The sequence below is a fragment of the Amblyomma maculatum genome, chromosome 1 (genome assembly GCF_055883805.1).
Source record: "Amblyomma maculatum isolate TAMU_Amacu chromosome 1, ASM5588380v1, whole genome shotgun sequence".
Classification (NCBI taxonomy): domain Eukaryota; kingdom Metazoa; phylum Arthropoda; class Arachnida; order Ixodida; family Ixodidae; genus Amblyomma; species Amblyomma maculatum.
Window position 1 is genome coordinate 134,823,379 of NC_139344.1, and position 5,093 is coordinate 134,828,471.

Consider the following 5,093-nt stretch of genomic DNA (forward strand, 5'->3'; position numbering starts at 1 on the left):
GACAAGAGCAGCGCCGGTGACCCGCACCCGACCGTGCCCGTGCGAAAAAAAGGAAGCCGCCCAAAATTGCAGTGGCAGCGCGAACGAGAGAATAGCGCCGGGAAAGGGTACGCTACTTGGGGTTCGATTAGCCACCTCGGCAAGGGTGCGTGGAAGAAACTGGGCGCCCCGGTGCAGCCATGCGGTTCGATATATAAGCCTGTGCCGCGAGGGCATGCAGCGCACCGGAAGGTTTCGAACGCTGTCCTGTGGTGTGGTGTGGCTGGGACATTTGCTTCGGAGCACTGACTCGGACCATGATTGGCAAGGTGAGTTCACGCTGTAAGACGGTACGCGACAGTAGCTTGAGCAGTTCCGTGCCATGCAGCTGTTCTAGAGCTGCATGACGCTAAAGGCTGCGAACGCTCTTGGGCACGCTCGTGTTGCTATAGTTGCCGGATATTCGCTTCCGCCACACTTACTCGCGTTGGTAATGTTTCATGCTTCAGTAAATGTTGCCGTTTTATAGATCGGTATCATTGTTTGATTAATGTATATGACTGAAACTAGAAAGGAACACTTACGCCTCGTATTTTTGGCACCACTGTGCCAGCCGATATTACGTGGGCAATGTTAGTTTCTCCTCAGCGTGCTGTTTTCCAAAATATCTTCGCACGTATATCAATTGTGGAGCAGAGAAGCTTTCTAGAGTACGCATGAATGCTAGGGAATTAATTTCACGTAAAATTCGAGCTCAATCCGCGCAAGCAGTCGTGCTCTCCCAACGCAAGGAGATCTGCCGGGTTCACTTGAAGGCAGCACAATACACCGCCAATGAACGAGGCTGGTACACAGCAAATGACATGGGGAGAGGAAAGCACACAATCAAGACAGGTTCTTTATTCTGCTGGGAACTTGTGGTTGTTTTTTTCGCATTGGCTTCTCAATAATTTCGGCGGGAATCAGATGCTAAACTTATAATCTTGGGATTAGTATGAGAAACGAACTGTTAAACACAGTTCTGTGCTTTACACATAGATGCGTGCAATCTGCGGTGACCAGCCCTAAAGACATTTAAAACGTTTTGAGCACCCAAGGCAGGACGATAAATTAACGCCGATGTGATGTAAACTACAGAATATCTACTGGTACTTTGACGCGACATGCATGATAGCGCATGCTTCGAGTGCGTGGCTTCGCAGATGAGCTCATTAATACACCATCCTCTTTTTATTTTCAATTATCACTGTGATCTGCTGTGGCTGCACTGAAATGGTGTTACTATAGCAGACGCTGCAAATTATAATTTCGCGTCTTGAGCCACGTCATGTAATACCCCTCGCTACAGCGCTGCTCTTTTGATATTTATAAAAAGCAGCAGAATTGTCATACAGTATTACGAATCAGCTTTGGAATCTGTGCGATTGAATTTACTCCTTATTTTGTAGATCAAACATGTAAGCGCACGTGATCATTCTCATCTGTTTTTTTTTTTTTTTTTTGATCATCTGTCTACTTGAACAGAACTAACAATAACGCAGTCAAGGCAGAAAGCGCTCGTCCTGTCTTTTCCTATGTCTGTGTTCTTGTTACATGCGCTAGGTTTCTTAATTTATACTTCAAGCACAACGCTGCATTTTAGCAGCTGGAGAAAGCTTATAAATTTGCGAAGAAAAAGTGCATAACACTGCAGGCTAATAGCGTAGAACGACTGAATGAACATTTAGACACGCAAATCAGGGCGCGTGTTTACGTGCCTACGTCAACTTCGATGGTTTCTAATAATGAGCAGGCTCTAAGAAGTCAAAACACCTTCTTAACCTCACCTATGCTTCGTGCTGCATCTTATATAATGTTTCAAATGCCTGATGCTATGTGAGCTTCCTTTATGTCTAAAAGGTGCAGAATACTCGAAAATGTTGCTCCTGGCAGCAAATTCATAAAATGGCCCATCTGCTGCACCTAACTTTAACATTGATTCCGCTCCGATTAGGAACTTCATCGGCGTACCACCTGATCTGGGGTCGCACGCAACGTGACGGCTGCTTCCCCTTAATACGGCGCCTGACTCTTGCAATTTTGTTCCGCACAGTTTTGCATACTCGCTGCCCTCGCCGCCGTTGCGAGCGCCGGCGGCTACGGAGGCCACGGAGGTCACAGCGTCACCCACCGCAAGCAAGATGTGAGTCGCTTACTTCCAAGTTCAGAAATTTACCATCTGGGAATGTGCGTCGCGTTCCCTTCCTCGATGTCTTCGAGACGCGGCTATAGGGCCAATCTGGCGTGTGATGGAACGCCACCGTGAAAGCTGGGTGTGCAGTAATCTTGCTCGACACGACAGAGGTGTGGTTGAGTATAGGTGAGGCCACAAGGCAGGCGTGCTCTGCGAACAGACACTGGGGGCGGGAACGACGTGATTAGAGGCTCAGCAAATCAACCTAGTACGAACAAGCAAAATAAGCAATCTCATTGCTAGAAATCGTTGGTCTGGAGTGTTCAGCAGAGGGTGAGAGTACTTCCCCTATGCTTGAGAAGGTCGCAGAAGTAACGGCTAAACAAGGCCCTAAAACCATATTAGTTTTTTTTTTTCTCCTTTTCGATATATGTTGTCAAGCTGGCTTGCTATGATGACGCCTTTCAGGCCAATCCAGGCTTTCTTTATCGAGTATTCCATTACTTCAAACGTATCGGAACATTCATTGCTCTCGTGGGGCGTGTTACTCTTTGCGGACAAAATAAATAGTGAAGGGCCATTTTTATTTGTTTCTTTCTTTCACAGCGTGCTACGACTACTAGAGTGCAATCCTGTATAAGCATATGGGAACCGATCAGAATCAAACCAGCCATAGAAAAGTATGGCACAATTTTTATGTAATATCCACCACGAGCAATTTATTTTTAGGCAGGCTAGCTGCAGGATTTTACAGTTCTTTTATCGATGCTCAAGAAAATACACCCAAAGTCAACTTTAGTAACTATACTTTTCATAGTACACTGCCAATGACACATTTTTTAAACGCCCTATGCGGCAAATGCAGCCATGTCGTCTCTAACTATGGGTAGGGCGAGCTTATAGGCGTCGCTATATTTTTCGTCAGCCGGCTCGTGCTCCCTACATATAAGAAACTATTCATAAAAATTGATTTTGCGAAACTATGAGGATTGTGTACAAATGAGAGTGTGCACGCTTCTTAAAATATATTGAACTGGCTAGTGGGCCTCAGCTACATATATCTTCATTAATGCGCTACTCTTGGCCAAGTACGCAAGGGCGACGGCATGCGTTAAAACAGGAGCCGACGCTATCGAGCATTTGAAGTTGCTCGTAGGTCAGTCCAGAAAGTGGCCCAAGCATGCGCACTCTATCCCTGCAATGGAAGAAATTCCCTCACGCTAGCACAGTTCGAGAAACTGCGCAAATGGTTGGTGTTCTTATGTTTGACCTGTCGTCAGGATTACGGAAACTACAACTTCGGCTACAACATCGTGAACGGCTACGGGGCTGCCAACGGACGCCACGAGTCCGGCTCGGCGTACGGGGGCGTCAAGGGTGCCTACTACTTGCACGACGCCGACGGTCGGTCGAGGCGTGTCGAGTACGTGGCCGACAAAGGAGGCTTCCGCGCAATGGTGCACACCAACGAGCCCGGCACCAAGACGAGCTACGCGGCTGCCGCGCCCTACCACTCGGCAAATGGGAAACATGTTCCGGCTTACGGACACGGCGGTTATGGTTACGGAGGCCATGGTTACCACGGCTAAGAGAGCCGCTTCGCTCAGGTCGGTGGGTGAACTTTCATACTTGTCTCCAGATATCTCAACACAATTGAATATTCAATCTCGTATTAAGCTATGAGCCGGAGAGAAGTAAGAGGCCACATCATATAAAATAAAGTTTAGCTGTGGCATTGTCCGAATACGTTCTCATATTTATTTCAAAAATTTACAAGTTTCATTCCTTAGAGCAGTTCACTATGTGATTTACTTTGCACAATAAGATGTGGTTGCCATGACTTTAAAAGGTATTGCAGAAGAAATTTATTTTAGAATAAGCGCGCATTTTAGTATTAAGCCGCATACTATTGCTCAGATGCCGACAGGGAGGGACCGTAGACACGTAGTGGCTAACAAAATAAATTAATAAATTTTCCATTAATCATATCCCATGGCAGTAAACAACTGAGTAAAAAAGCTGGATTTATGCGCTGTTAGGAACTTCAAAATTTGCTCTCTTGGGCCTCTTACAATAGTCTCATGCTGCCATAGGATGGAAATGGGGCGAAATGGGGAGCGCTAAAGAAAGAAATTGCTGCCGAGTTAGGTAAATGGGCCAAATGAGAAGTATATGCCTCGGCAAGTAGCGATTGATATCGTTTTGGTTCGAGGCTGGAATTGAAAGGTTAGGCTTCCTGGCAAAGAGAGGCGAAATTGGCAAATTCGACTATTGCATTTGGTGAAAGGGATCTCTACTTTGTTGCATGTGCGATCCTCCTTTATAGTTCTTTTTCTGTTTTCCAGGTCGGCCAGTATATATCCTTCGGCGATCCCTGTCAGAACACTGCGCCGTGTTCCCACCTCTTGGGGGTTGCGTATAGCCACCCCCACTGTTATGCCAAAGCCCAACGTCTACGTCGCTTTCAGTGTGCGATGACAGTTTTGCAATGTACCGTGTTAATGACCTTTTAGCCTTCGTGTCACTGCAGATGTCGTCCTTGCCTCTTCTACAAGCACCTGCAGCAGCGCAAAGCTGTCTTAAATATTTTCACTTTTTTTTTTCGCATTGTGTATACACCTGTGTTTGTCCGTCCCCTTAGTGGTCAAAAACATGTTTTTACCGAATAAACATCCCGTTGAGCGTGATCGAGAACTCTTGTCGAAATAATTCCTCACTAAGAGCTACGCTGTACGTCGCATGCGTTTCTGGCATGACAAAAGTAACTAGAGAGTGTTTATGAAGCATTCTTACTAGAACTTGTGTTTCCATCAAATGAATGAGTTTCGCCGCGGTAACTCAGTGGTTAAAGCACTCGACTGCTCATCCCTAGGACGCGGGTTCGATCCCAGCCACGACGGCCGCTTTTCGATGCAAGGAGCTTGCGTGCTGTGCATTGCGT

At 46.5% G+C, this 5,093-nt stretch overlaps 1 pseudogene across 1 annotated transcript; it reads left to right on the plus strand.

Annotated features, from left to right (window-relative positions):
- The first annotated feature begins 296 nt into the window (after positions 1–296).
- LOC146203984 (adult-specific rigid cuticular protein 15.7 pseudogene) lies at positions 297–4,833 on the plus strand (annotated as a pseudogene). The gene is made up of 4 exons (XR_014707563.1): positions 297–308; positions 2,072–2,161; positions 3,433–3,759; positions 4,498–4,833. The product of XR_014707563.1 is annotated as an adult-specific rigid cuticular protein 15.7 pseudogene (transcript).
- The last annotated feature ends 260 nt before the right edge of the window (positions 4,834–5,093 follow it).